The sequence below is a fragment of the Carassius gibelio genome, chromosome A19 (assembly GCF_023724105.1).
Source record: "Carassius gibelio isolate Cgi1373 ecotype wild population from Czech Republic chromosome A19, carGib1.2-hapl.c, whole genome shotgun sequence".
NCBI classification, from domain to species: domain Eukaryota; kingdom Metazoa; phylum Chordata; class Actinopteri; order Cypriniformes; family Cyprinidae; genus Carassius; species Carassius gibelio.
The window spans coordinates 20,773,935-20,789,689 of record NC_068389.1 but is presented as its reverse complement, the minus strand read 5'-3'; the positions used below and the strand labels follow the sequence as shown (position 1 = coordinate 20,789,689).

Below are 15,755 nucleotides of genomic sequence, written 5' to 3'. Positions count from 1 at the left end.
AGAACATGCCATCCACGGTGCAGGACTGCTGACAAGGCCTTGAGAAGTTTCTACACTTTACCAAACCATCTTATCAACTAAAATTATCAGCGTTAAACTGAATTTAGACCTCTACTTATATACTTATTAAATAAAATGTATCTTAGCATCTACTTAAAATCAAAATCAAATCAAATAAAGTTACACTGTTTAAATATAACAGAGATTATAACACCTTAAGTAGGGAGCAGTGTCTGGTCAGCCAAGAGGGTTGTTCAAGCCTTTGTCACATCCTTTAGACCACCAAGGTTTCGATCTTTAAAGAGAATATCGCTCCATATTACAACGACAGACACACACATACACCATGTAAAGTGATGGCTTTTGTGCTGTCAGCAGCTTCTAGTGAGACCTTAGAGCTTTATTCAAGGAATGTCACAACAGATTATAAGAGGCGAAAACGTTCTCCGTGACTTTCGCCGAGTCGTATCGACTTTCCCGCCCCATCTCGTTCCATGTATTGGCACTTCTGACATCATCTCCTTGAGATATTGAATTCCACTCTCACATACAGAAGAACATGGTAGAGCTATGAGCTCCGCCAAAACTGCTGCTTTCACACACATCTTGCAGCATCCATGACAGGGTATGAAACACTTCATGACATGAAGAATAGTGGTTAACCACTATGGGTTTTTAGGATAGTTTTTTGTGACAGGCTGATGTCTAATAAAATGATGTACGCAAATTCAATAAAATTAAATGCACTTATAATATATTTGAATAAATTTAATCCAAACATTTACTCTAAAGTTGCTCAAATATATTTCAAACAGGAAAACCACATTAAGCATTAACTTATTTGACAGTAGAGTGTGCCAAATGATATTGCTAAAACAACGACTGTTTTCACACAGGTTTCCCCGAACACTCTCTTCTGCTTTTGGATAAATAATAATAATAATAATTGTACAGATGCTGAGCCAACTTTACCATGACAGGGTAATTGGGATGATCAAATAATGTTTGAATCTTGTTTTGATAGCCCTACAATGTTTACGCTTCTTGAAGAAATTAATCTACAATTAGTTCATTTATAGTTGACTTTTCATATTTAAACAACATTAAACTATAATAAGTAGAATACAGTACTTTAACGTCAACCAAATTACATCTGATTTCAGACATAACACTACGAACTCTATTAAGATCAAGTAAGTCATAGGGTTGTGTTGACAGTCATGAAATTTTCCCACCGGTTAATCGGCGTGTGACAATACCAATAATACCAGTATCACCCTCTTTTCCTCGCTTGCCTTCCCTTTTACGTAGGTTATAAATGCCAGTGCGCATTTTACTTTCACTTTCAAATTAGCAGCAATTCTGCATCAAATGCTTGAATGGATAGAACAAAACAGTAAAATGAGAACTCACTTATATTTAACATAGAACTATTATTAACAAAAAGAAAAAAAAATACACGTTATAGGCCTTATATAAAATAACTTAGACTTAAAGTAAAAAAAAAGAAAAAAAAGAAAATCAGTTAACACTGTGGAACCAAATAAATAAGAAATAGGCTATAGAACGTTTATTAGCAAAACGAATAAGAAAGTTGGAGTCACGGTAGACACCTTGATATCAAATAAAATGAATAAATTACACAAAGTTTAAATAAAGTAAAAATAAGCAAACACTGTGAAACCTCATAAATAAGAAATTAGTAGTACAAAAACTTCCAAAATCACTTTAGACAAACGGCAAAAGTCAACAGGCTTTTAAAAATGCTAAATATTGCCAAACAGGTGCTTTTGCATTTCTGTTTGAAACTAAATCTTCTGCCATCGCCTTGTCTTTCTCATCTTACTCTTCTTGTCAGTCAGCTCAACTCACTCTCCTCATGTGATAAATGAAATCTGACTCCTGCTGATCTGGGATGCGACTGTTGTTCGGCACACTGCATTGAGCAGCCGCATTCAGTTTTTAATTGTAGTGTCTGTTCATACTCGTTTCAAAATTGATAATAATAATAAATGATTTTTGAAAGTTTCTGAAAGATTATGTGACACTTAAGGCTGGAGAAAAAATTCAGCTTTAAAACATTAAACAAATATATTACATTGAAATAATATTTCAAAATATTACAGTTTTACTGTATATTTTTATAAAATGAATGCAGTCTTGTTGAGCATAAGAGACTTCTTTAAAAAAATAAAAATCGTACCGACCCCACATTTTTGAACAGTAGTGCACATACAAGTAAAACAATGTCAAAACCAAAGACAGCAGGGGTCAGTTAAGGGAGGGGTAATGAGTGTAATGGGATTTGACGTTTTTAAGTTTACTTTTAAAGCATTGACGTCCACTGTATCTAATCATTAAGTGGAATTCTGCAGGATTAAGGCTCTGCCACAAATGTCACGCAAGCCCTTGGTTGGTTAATTTCCCTCTAGATTAATCTCTCTGGGGTTGTCCTTTCACATCGACAGGCCCAAATTCATCACTAAGATCAGGGTTGAAAACCTCCTCAACTGTTCGCTATTTTTATTTGGTTTGTTTCAAGTATATTTCGAAAGGTTAAAGTGAAAAATATTCCCTGGGCATGTGTGTATTTATAATACAACTGTAGATATCACAGCTCATACTTAATATATGTCATTAAATTGTGTGTGTTTTCCCCCCCAAACAATTATCCTTTGGGACGAATATGAATAAAAAAAATAAAAATAAAAATCAAGTATTTTACTTATAAACACAAACAAAGTCAAACAAACCCACCTTGTTTTTGGACTGCAATGTGTTCTGCACACTTCTCATTTCTTTTCCCGTATATATGACCACACCCATGACAGTACCTGTAAAAAATAAAATAAAAGGACAAATTGGATGACTGATTGCAAACGGATGACAATAAATGAACAATTAGCTCAAAAAGTGTGTTCCCAGTTAACGGATGCAGCTGAGACTCAGACAAATGATTCAATATGTAGGACACCCAGAAATAAACCATTACAATGAGGCCTATTATAGTCAGATCAATGGTGCTGCTTTGGTAATGGACTGATTCATTAAAGTAAACTGATTACTGATGGAGTATACAGCCTCACCACTAACGAGGAAGCAGTGAAGTTCAACTTTTGTTTAAACGGTTACACCAGGGGTGTAACAATATTCAAACCAAGCCGAAGAACCAGGATACATTACCCACGGTACGTACGGCAAAACTCTCTTGGTCTACCTGCTGCTGAGGTACATATTTGATTACATATTTGATTAAAATCATTACCTTATTGTCCAGTTATTCCATTTTATTTTTCCATGGCACATGCATTTTTTTATAAGTAGCCAAAGTAATGTTTTCAAATAACTTATTTGCATTATTTGGCCATTATTTGATTTACTTGCGCAGCAATAATATATATATATATATATATATATATATATATATATATATATATTGATAACACTTTAATAAGTAACTATTCCTAAAGTCCCATTTGTTAATGCATTAATTAACATGAAATTACAGAGAGCAATTATTGTTATTATTGTTAAGTTAAAAGGTAATCTAGTCTTCTTTAGTAATTACTGGTGTCATGCCATGAACTCTACTCCCACAGCAAACAGAACCAAACCGAAAATGTACCATGGATTCAAACCCGTGATATGCACCAATTTGTGGCACTGGAATATAGTTACACCCCTAAGTATCACAATATAAAACGTGCTGCAGCAGAGCTTAAATATTTCTCAATTTGTTTAAGCTTGACATATCGTTTCATGTCTGGAAAGCAATGAATCCGAGGCAGTTCTCAAGGGGGTCTTTAATGGGCAAGGACTACAGGGCATATCTGTTACTCTCCCCATGGTGTTTTGTGTTGGGTCTGCTTGGTTGGATGCAATGATGTCACCAGACTGTGTTTTGTGGGGAGATATGGAAGGACTTTCTCTGGCTGAAGGTCACACCATGGTGGGGAATAAGAAGAATCTCTAAAACCCCCAGGAGAACTAAGACAGAGGCAACCACAGATCAATGAAGGGCTGATCGCTGGCACAATCGCAGGCCACTTGAAGGAATAGTACCGCTATTATTGTTGGACTGGGATCAGATTCTAAACAACAGACCCCTAGGAGATGTCGGAGAAAGCGTAGTAGCAAAAACCGATCTCGGGCCTGTTCTTTGGGGACACGTTTCATTGACACCGCAGGGACAGGACTGCAAAAAGCCAGACACTTTGGCTTCCCATTAACAGCTCCTCATATTTCTCTGCTCATGAGATTGTTTGAATAGTAGCAAGATGAGTCCGGCGATCTCAAGTGACAAACAAACGGGAGAGCGAAGGGGGTCTTGATGCTGGCAGATCGCAGATCAACGACACACTCTTCTAAAACACAATAAACTCAAAAGATATTTGACCTGTGATGAATATTTCAGACCTCTGAGGCGTGTGTTTTTCTTATATTTCTAAAATAGTCATTTTGAGCTGGAAAAGACTGTGCTTACCAGATGCTACCACAGTGCTGGCCCACAGGGTGTTCTCGATACTCAAGATCTCTTGGATGGGAGGGTCACGGTCCTCTTGGGGACAGAGGTCGTGTATTAGTCCGGATTTATACACTCTGTTTTGATTTCATGGTTATCTTGCACAGGAAGCATGGTTATCAATTATGGCCTTTAAAAAGCTGGTCAATAAAAATGACAAAGACTCAAAGCACAAATAATGAATCGATGAACTTTCATCATGATGAACGTTAAGTAGGGAATTAGACGATGGATTGAATTACACTAATGCCCAGTTAAGCGGCACAGTCCATTTAGAGGGAACGGTGAAATCGGTTTGACTTGATTTGCCTTGTTTACAAAAACAGCGCCATGCTGAACATCATAATAAGGCCTCATTTAGAGTTAGCACGCTCCGTGCTGAGCAGAATAGAACAGAATTTCTGACGCCAGGCCATAAATCAGGGGAGAGGCACAGAAATTAAATCTTTAAATGCATTTTTTCCACATAATATGTTGCGGTTGGGTGAATACGGATGATACCTAATTATCCTCTGTCAGTAGGGTATAATATACAGTGAAAAAGAGGGCCACACACATCGTGGCTGCGGAGACATGCGTACTGACACAGAAAACAAGAGAGATGTGTCCTCTATTCGAGACAGCCCACTTGTTCATGATTTGTCTCTTTCTGGCCAACGAATGTAGCAATGCCAACCTGTCAGATTGGCTAAAACTAAAAAGAGGTTCATCAAGAGAAAAGGTCTCTTATCAGTGATAAGGATCAAAGAAATGGGAGCGTATACTTATGATAAAAGTTCAATGAAACGTTTAGGTATAAGTTTTAGTCAACATGGAAAGAAACAGTTCCAAGATGAGCATTCATAATTCTTTTCTGCAGCAGTGAACCTGACAGTTTAATGAGAAACATTTGGCTGCATCATATTTAAGTCATAAAAACACTCCTTACTTAAAGGGATAGCTCATTCATAAAATGTAAAAAAATGTAGTCGTTATTTGTTATTGCTAACCTGTATGACTTTATTCCTAATCTGGAACATAAAAGAAAATAGATATTTTGAGTTTTTGTCCAAACAGTGGAAGTCAATGCTCATCAAAACTGTTTAATTACAAATATTCTTCAAAATATTTTCTTTATGTGTTTGGCAGAAGAAACAACATAAATGATGACATAATTTTCATCTTTGGGTGAACTATCCCTTTAATCTATAGCATGTGAACTTGTCAGTTTATGTCTAAATCAAGTGAAAGCCCCTTTCTGTCAACAAATATTTAGGCTCATGCATTCATTTAGCTATATAACTGAGGATATATTTATTTTTGTTGATTTTGCGGTATTATTATTTTTGCACTACCACAGTTTGAGGTAAATTCATTTTTTTTTAAAAGAAATACTTCTAATTATTAAAGACTTTTACATTATAACATTTTACAATTTAATTTCTCTTTCAAATAAATTCTGTTCTTTTGACATTTCTATTTATTAAAGCATCCTAAAAAAATTGTATCAGTTTTGCTAAAAATATATATTACATTTAGCATCAAAACTGATGTAACAGGTTTTAAAATTGTGAATAATACTTAATAACTGTTTTACTGTATTTTTAATCAAATAAATGCAGCCTTGGTGAGCATAAAATAATTTTTAAAAACACTTCGAAAATCTTACAGACCCCAAACTTTAGTTATGTATATCATTTTATTAACTGTATATAAAGCTAATAATAAATAGTAGAAATCAACCCTAAATTATAACCTAACACTAAAATAAATTATTTCATTTATAAAACATGATATAATATGTCACCAAATTTCCCCAATGTACAGCTAAATAAACCCACACTCACACCTGTTTAAATACAGAAGAGTACAGACAAGACTAAAGTTAAATCACAGGCATCAGGACTGAAATGGACTGACCTCTCTGATACTAACAAAGATGTGCGTACATTTGACTTACATTAGGAATAATCATATTCACATTTACATTTAAAGAATGTTGTTTCCAGAGTGACTTACAAATGAGAATAATACAAGCAGAAGCGATAAATCAAGTAACTAAATTGTCATTGTAAGGCGCTATATTGACGTCTGAACCATAAAACATTATAAAAGGGATAGGTCACTCATAAATGAAAATTTTGTCATCATTTACTCACCCTCATGTCATCCCTAACTTGTATGGCTTTTACAGTGCTTTTTTTTTTTAAGCTTCCCAGTCTTCACTCAATTTCATTTTATTTAAAAGCAAATAATCTTAAAAAACACATCTTTTGTGTTGCAAATAAGAAAGTAACATCTATTGGTCTAGACAACATAACTGTGAGTAAATAACAGCAACCTTTTTGATTGAACAACTCCTTTAAATAAAGCACTGAGTTGGCTATATGGTGCAGCAAGTGTGCGGCTAGTAAAGAACTGTGGGAAACAGAATTTGGAAGTGTGTCCCTGTAGCTGCAGATTTGTGAAAGCAGGCTCAGGAGGGTGACTCAGCGAAGGAAGTGATCTTCTGCCCCTGCATGCTGTGTGGCCAAGAGCGAAGACTTCAAACAAAGACAGGCTTCATGTGGGGGGTCTGTTTCCCCCCCCCCCCCCCTCTTTCTCCGGTACTGCACTAATCTGCTGATAATAAGGAACTGTGCTCGGCCAGTGGGCTGGGAGTGAGCCTAACAACCGGTGATGTCATCAGCGTTGCAAGGAATGTGTCTTGTTGGCCGGTTTTACATTCCAGAGACACTTCAGCTAATAGTCATGTGAACAGGCACACTTTGAGAATCCATGTTATTTTAATGTGCAATTAAATACAGCGGTTAGGTTTAGTTTACTGCGCAACAACACAACATTAAATACCTCTAAGAAAACCTAACAAAGGGTTTAAATTGGGGCTGTTACGTCACAGCTCATGCTAAAGGAAGCCTCTTAAAAATTCCTTCATTAACAGCAGTTTTTCTTACCCTTGTGAAGTTCCCCTCAAAACTCTGAATGTCCAGTTCAGGCTTCTGTGCATAAACGTATGCACTGATAGAGAATAGATCCTGCGGATAGAAAGCGGAAAAGGTCGAGAAAAAACATTACCTCAATAAATCAGCACCAGATAGGTCATCCCATGAACAAAATTCTAGGCTCGGCCCAAACCCAACCTCTTGTTAGTGCAAGTATAATGGCAGGACTAAAAGCGACTAGCAATCAGAGTGATTTTCATGAAAATAAGCCCATTCTGACATCCTGCTGAATTTCAAACAGAACAGATAATGCAAACAAAACAACATGATTAAAATGACACGAAACTTTGACGGGCTGCTTATAAGTTATAATGGCTTTTGCATTCGATGACGTGTGCGCAAGTATGAAAAACAGGGACGTTTAGCAATCTGACCATCAAGCCCACCAGACACCCGATCCGAACACTCCCGCTGTTTTACTGCAGCAATCATTCGGCAACTTGCTGAAATTTTAATTCTGTGATCACATTAAGTGGTTTCGGAAAGACAAATACAAACGTGAACCCTTGCTCGAGGTGAGTGTCATCTCCACGCCGATGGCACCTGGAGACAGGCCGTTTGGAGGATTCCAGTTGTCTCTCGGGGTAAAGTTACCGGCCCATGTGAAACAAACCCTCCGGCCAGTAAATCAGATACACAGTGATATCAAACATGAGCCTTCGTATCATCAGCCTGAGAGAGTCTGAGTGTGGGATACATCACTCAATGTCTACGGGGGTAGAGTTACAGACTCATCCGAAATGTGATGTGGGATGCAGCAGCTTTTGCTCCAGAAGTAGATGGGTGATGATGTGTGACAGCTTAAATTATCTTACTTTTTTATTATTTGTATGTATTTGTTTATACTATATATATAAACAAATATATACTTTATTGAGCGCCAAAAACTTGTGAATTGGATAAAAACCTAATCAAGTAAAATTTATTCCACACACACACACACACACACACACAAATATAGTGGTCAACTTTGACATTTTTTTAATTTTCCATAACTTTCAGACTACTTTGGTATGAAAATATTTATATGTGCCAAGCATAAAAGCACCATTAATAGACTTGGACTATAGGACTAAATCATAACATCGTATTTCATACAAGAAGTCAAACATGCTGCAATTTCCAAATGTTTGCATAATTTATTATTAACAGGCATTAAGGTCACAGCAAAATCGAAAATGTACTGTTTCTGTGCAAGACAAGGCTTATACCCTTAAGGAAGGTAGTCTTTGAGTGCAAGCAACAGCGATTCGCAGCTTCCAGTCTGTCTCTCCATCCAGCTGATCGGTTCTAATTAAACATGAACCTGGAAAACAAATACACTATCTTAAATCTGACAGAAAAAAAGTCAAATTTAACCTGACAACTTTCAATAATCCATTCTGGTGTATTCTCTTTATTTAGAGACAGAAAAGTGAGAGGGATGGAGACGTATGTGTGAAGGATGCATTTGTTACAGGCCAAAACCTTGGCCCCTATACACTAAAGAACTCTGAATGCTTAACATATTGTTCAAATTGATCTTGGACAAAGATTGATATAACAGTAGGCAGTAGACAGGAAAGGTCATTGTCTTTAAGCTCTCAGAGCAAAAGCTTCAGTGTTCATCATGCTCTATATACTGAGACTGCCAAAAGTATCAATCCTTGCTGAATCCACAACTTGTCAAAAAATGTCTACACAGACATATATATATATATATATATATATATATATATATACATACATATATATTTTTTAAGAAAACTAATTTGTGAAAATTGTAAGAGATAATGTTATAATGCAAAAAGGGGACCCTATAAATAAATAAATGATGATGGGTGAAATATGAGAATGTTCTTCATGTTCCAGTATTCCATATCCCCAACACATCAGAGCATCTGCTCACCAAGAAATGGTTAATGTATGAATAAAATCTAAATTACTATCTAGTATTATTTTAATTGTCCTTTTAAAAATGAATAAAATCTTTATTTATACAGAAAACTGGAAATATTTATAGATACAAAAGATCCACAAGCAAAATGTACAGCATAAGTCTGAAAAGTGTTTTAGAATATTCGTTCCAAATTGTTGAAAATATTCAAATGCAAGTAACTTTAAAGAGCCATAGAGTCTACCACAGCTAAAAACCAGAAACATTTCTATAAAAGTACATCAAATAAAAATAAAATCAATTTTAAGCTTTTCTGATTTTTTATCTATAGATAGCAATTGCAGCATCTGGCGAAAGCTGTACATCCCCAAAATACTGTAAGTTAGTCATTTATATGGCTCAGTGCCGGGTAAACAGTTAATCATACACACACTCTCTCACTTTCACACAGAGAACATTCTTACTCCGTATGCAAGAATTAAAAGTGCCACTTTAAAACTAGTAAGTGAAGCACCAGCAGTGTTCACAAGAAATTACAAGAGGTTCTTAAAACACACTTTTCAAGAATCATCGAGCTAATCAAAATATATAACAAAAGATAAATTGTTCAAAATTAAGACAAAGCATTTGGACACTTTGTGGTTATAAAACATTAGTGGAACGTGTATAGTTAATCTGATGAACTAATTGTGGTAAGACACTTTTGTGAACTTGGGTTGAATTGACTACACAAGTGTACAAAAAATGCACTGTTATCTAATTTATTTTTATATAGAAGAAAATTAAGACTCCATATGGGCTACACTGTTGGGAACCACTGACTAATGACACAAGTAGTTATCATCTGAAAGTTCTGCTTGTATGTGAACAGTCAAACTCACCAGTCTTCTCTGAGGTTCTCAGAAAAATCCTATCAGCAAGAATTCTCTGATTCTATAAAACAAAAAATTAGCCATCGGTCAGAGGCAGGTGGGCTTTCAGTACTATCTCCGTTTTGAAAATGAGAGAGTTGCCCACTTAGGCAGCCTAGAATCTTCAGAGATATTAATATATTAGTTATGCTGAACTTAGCAATAATGTGGCCATATACGTATGTTATTGACTCTGGTTCTGTAACGTTAGTCCTATTTTAGCGTTGTGTTGAATAATTGAACAAGGTCATTTCCCTAGCAAGCAATTAAAGCGAACCACAGACAGCAAGGGGAGAGACAGACACAATGTCCCACTGAAAGAATGACAGGATTTCATGTGACGGATCACGTAGCAGCAAGTTTATGCTGATACCTTGAACAACAAAAGAGAGGGAAGGGATATAAAAAAAGGACAACAAACCTTTTCCACAATGATTAAATCTCCAACCTGTATGTCTGAGCTCTTTACTTGGACCTTCCCTGAAAAACAAGATGGACAAATAATTGTAATTAGAAATGAATTATTTAGCCCTAGGTGATAAATGAGACCTGCGTCCAAATTTATATTTAATAAAGACACTTTTTAAAACGATAAATATAAGGATTGTCAAAGTTAATATCTCAACTCAAGTAGGATTATCTGTTTAATTTCACAACTTTCATTCTGTTGTGTGCTTTTCTAAAAATACACAAACTGAACAGAGTCGCTAATATTTTTACACACATGCAGAAAAAGCCCCAAACAGAGTAACCGTTTCCCACTAGATGAGAAAGACATTATTTATGGATAATTGATTCATAAATTAAAGCCAGACAGGGCGTTTAACAGAAGTCATTTGCATTCTTTGCATGGTGAAATTGAATTATCATCAAAGATCAACAAGTGACGTGTCACCCAAGAGTAAAACACTGTCACTCACAGAAATGATTCGGTCTTTACACATGTAATAAAATGTTACTTAAATTATTAAATTGCATACAATTACTGACTTGCCTATTTGATGTAGAAATATATTATATATTTTTTTTAAAGTGAGACGAATGACATTGATACAAGTAAGTCAAACCGTATAATTGAATGTTATTTAGATCTCTTACATTAAAAAGGAACTAAATGCTAATAAAATGCAAAATTAATAGTTATTAAATATTTAATAAACTAATGATTACAATGATAACAATTGCTAAATGATTTTAGCTGTCTAAAATGTTGGATGAGAAAATGTTATTATATCAATTCCCTACCTACGTAGAATGTAAACAGCACAAATCAGTCAAAAAAAGGCAAATAAACTCATTATCATTTCACTATTACATAATCTTCATAGGTTGCAAATGAAGTAAATCTTGAAGGAGCTCAAAAAATTATGCTCTGGTCATATGACATAACATGTATAATATCATCAGGATGTGTTACAGTGTGGTCACCTCTCACGGTGAGTTTACTGTACAGCTAGGAATTCATCTCTGTATCTCTTCTACAGCGCCGAACTTCGTCAACTGCCTCACCGTACTGACAGCCAACACAAAGCCCTGGACAAAAAAAAAGAACAGAAAAAAAAAGTAGCTATTAAATTTACATTTTTGTGTTCAATTTCCATCTCTGTGAGGTTAGATGTACTCATCCGTGGCACCCAGTAGCTGTACAAATATCCTATCTTTAATGATGGAACAAACTGAGAACAAGCCACTACCAAAAAATACAAGATGAGGAAGACCTTAAACTGCTGGTAAAGAACCGGCACCAAAATAAAGAGAAGCACCAAAAATAAATCATCATTATGCAACATATTTGATTAAGATTTGACAAAATAACCATGACAAACTGAATTGAAAAATTGAAGGTAACTGAAGGTAATACACGTAACATCCTAACACAGCTCTTGGAGGCACACCTGAGTGGCTTATACATAATTCATAATACAAGCTGCAAATTCTTTGCCAAGGGAACATTACAGAAGGCGCGTTCCACTGAATAAGACATCGCCAGCAGTCATAATACAGTAGATCACTTACACATTCAGTGGAAAAAGATACGTTGGATTGCTGTTACACCCCTTTACTTCACAGCTAGTTACACATTAACCTGATTACTGAGCAAATCTGCTGTGCGTACAATGGGTAGAGATTTCAATTTAAACAGCCTAGCAAGAGCTGCAAAATAAATGCAGGCACAAAGAAAATACGTAAATTAAAAAAACAAAAATAATAACTATTTTAAATACACAAAATAAACATTAATTAAATATTACACAAATAATAAATAAAATATACTCCTTGTTATTTTCGTAAAGAGGTTAATTTTAGCACTCTCAGACCCCCCCCCCCCCCCAAAAAAAAAACCATGCAGAGATTGTTTATACTGCCTTACCCCTGGCACAAAAGTTACAATGTTGCATTTCTGATTCTTGATGGCATTTTTGGGGTACTTCTCTTCACATTTCTCGGGATGTCCCAGGCATAATGTCTGAGCATTCAGCTCCTTCTTCCAGCGACATGTGTGAACCAGACATTCACAACAGCTGCGTGACAGAGACCTCGGGAGGAAAAAGATCATGAGGTGATTAGACAAATTCACTTCTAGGAGGACACAGTGCTACAGGCGCAGTTTAGGCCTGGATTCCAGTAAATGGTCTTTATTTAAAAAGATCCCTGACCGAATAATTAACAAATATCAAGGCTGGTCATTACCCCTAATTTAAGGGATGTACTGAAAACCAGTGATTTTGTTGAATTATCACCCTGTTAATCACTTAAAACGCTCTTGAAAACGAACACTTGAGACCTTTTGCAGAATTCATCACCAGTCACGCGTATCCAGTTGATTCCACTTGAAATACAACTTATGTTAATGCAACATTAATGTAAGTGATGTTACAGTGAGCGAAGACAGCCTAGCTCAGTCTAGTTTCACTTGAACTTTGAGCAGACAGACAGGGCACTTCCACTAAGTAAGACTGAAATGGGAGAGCCAGAAAACTGCAGATGCTCTCAAACCCTCAAATAGAGTGTTTGTGAAGGAAAATGTGTGAGGTGGATTTAAATGTGTATTTTAGCTCAACAAACTCATTTTGCTTCTGTAATATGAAATATTGACAAATTATGAATTTGTGCACAGTAAGACCAAGAAGCTTATGAAAAGTGGGTTCGTTCTGTTTTCATGTCAACTGAAAATACTACACTTATGGGAGTTATTAATTTTGTAAACGGCAAACACTACAAAAATAATTTGAGGTCGCAGATTCCATGTAGATACCTACAGGGAAGATCAAACCTGTAGATGACGTCCTCTATAACCCCCTGCCAAATAAACCCCTCCCTAATAAACTGAAAGCTCTGATTCGCTGTGAAGGTCAGAGAGAGCGCCAAACACTTTGCTGACCTTCATATTCATTTTATATTCTAGCGGTTGCCATCCCCACTGAACGGTGTGACGGTACTCTGCGCAGTGTACACAGTCATGGCGATTGGCTTGACAGGCACTGAACTAAATTACATAAACCTTGAAAAAATAAAATAATATTTGTGTTGGCCCCTTCTGTCTTGTGTCTGTAAGTGCCAGCACCCTGATTCATAAGAGAGATTATTTGCTCAAATGAATGTAGTTCAAATAAAAGGACCGTTTGAATAAGAAGAGTTATTCTGCTTGAATTATTTGTTCATTTCATAATCCTTTGCCTAAGCACACAGAAAACCACTGGAAAGCAGCAAACTGGTCAGCTGTGTGAAATCCCATTTGTTCATTAGGAGAAGAAAAAAAAATCAATACACAGCTTACAATTGAGATGCGCTGCTGATTATGTAGCACATAAGTGGAGAAGAGTCAAGCACACACACTTTCATAACAATAAATGAGTAAAATGTCTTTTAATCACACTTGTGCCACATGTCATTGATGCAACACAAAAGGCATTGAGATATTGTGGGAATGCAAGTCCAAATAGACATTGAGTTTGTTGACACCGTTGGGTGGATACGCAAATTTTCGGTTGGCGTGCTTTGACCTTCTGACTGATGGTGCGCAGAGAGCACCTCAACCAAAAAACACGACCTGTGCTTGTGTGTGCATTTCATGCACAGTTACCAGTGCATTAGAAAGGAGCTGAGCTAACCTGGCACAAGCACTACACACACACACGATAGGCTGCATGACAATGATGACATTTTATTAACAAAAGGTTAAGGCCAAGATATATTGAATGCTTCTACAGTGGGGAAAATATTTATTTGATCCCCTGCCGATTTTTTAAGTCTGAAAAAGAAAGAAATCAAGGATCTGTAATTTTTATGGTAGATTTATTTTAATGTATAGAGACTACCATCCAACCAAAACACATTATATAAAGGTTAAAAATTGATTTGCATTTCAGTGAGTGAAATAAGCATTTGATCCCCAAGCAAAACGTGACTTAGTACTTGGTACAGAAACCCTTGTTGGCAAGCAGAGAGGTAAGACGTTTATTGTAGTTGGTCAGCAGGTTTGGACACATCTCAGTAGGGATTTTGATCCACTCCTCTTTACAGATCCTCTCTAATTGCTTAAGGTTTCTTGGCTGTTGTTTGGTAACTCGAAGTTCCAGCTCCATCCACAGATTTTCTATTAGGATTGAGGTCTGGAGACTGTCTAGGCCACTCCATGACCTTAATGTGCTTCTTCTTGAGCCACTTCTTTGCTGCCTTGGCAGTATGTTTTGGGTCATTGCCATGCTGGAAGACCAATCCATGACCCATCTTCAGTGAGGGGAAGGAGGTTCTAATCCAAGTTCTCATCCACTTTTACAGTACATGGCCCCATCCATTTGCCCCTCAATGCGGTGAAGTTGTTCTTACTCTTAGCAGAAAAACAGCTGTAAAGCATAATGTTTTCACCTCCGTGCTTGACTGTAGGGATGGTGTTCTTGTGGTCAAAGTCAGTATTTATTTTGTGGTCTCATCTGACCACAGCACTTTCTCCCAAGCCTTCTCTGAATCATTTAGATGTTCTTTGGCAAACTTTAAATGGTACTGTACATGTGCCTTCTTGAACAGGGGGACCTTGCGGGCACTGTAGGATTTCAGTCCTTTGTGGCGTAGTGTGTTACCAATGGTTTGCTTGGTGACTCTGGTCCCAACTGCCTTATGATCATTAACAAGCTCCTTCCATGTAGTTCTGGGCTGAACTTATATTAGCCTCCACACTAAGGCATGGCATCATTATGTTTATTATAAGCATGCACTGCAGTTTTGTTGTCTGCTGCTTTAAAAGCTTGAGCTCTTTAAGGGGGGGGGGGGGGGGGGGGTGAAATGCTATTTCATGCATACTGAGTTTTTTACACTGTTAAAGAGTTGGATTCCCATGCTAAACATGGACAAAGTTTCAAAAATTAAGTTGTACGTTTGAAGGAGTATTTTTGTTCCCAAAATACTCCTTCCAGTTTGTCACAAGTTTCGGAAAGTTTTTTTTTTGAGTATGGCTCTGTGTGACG

General features: G+C 36.4%; 1 pseudogene; it reads right to left on the bottom strand.

The window, feature by feature from the left end:
* LOC127934974 (probable phospholipid-transporting ATPase IIB) overlaps positions 1-13,752 on the bottom strand; it is a 30,237-nt pseudogene extending 16,485 nt beyond the window's left edge.
* Positions 13,753-15,755: the final 2,003 nt, after the last annotated feature.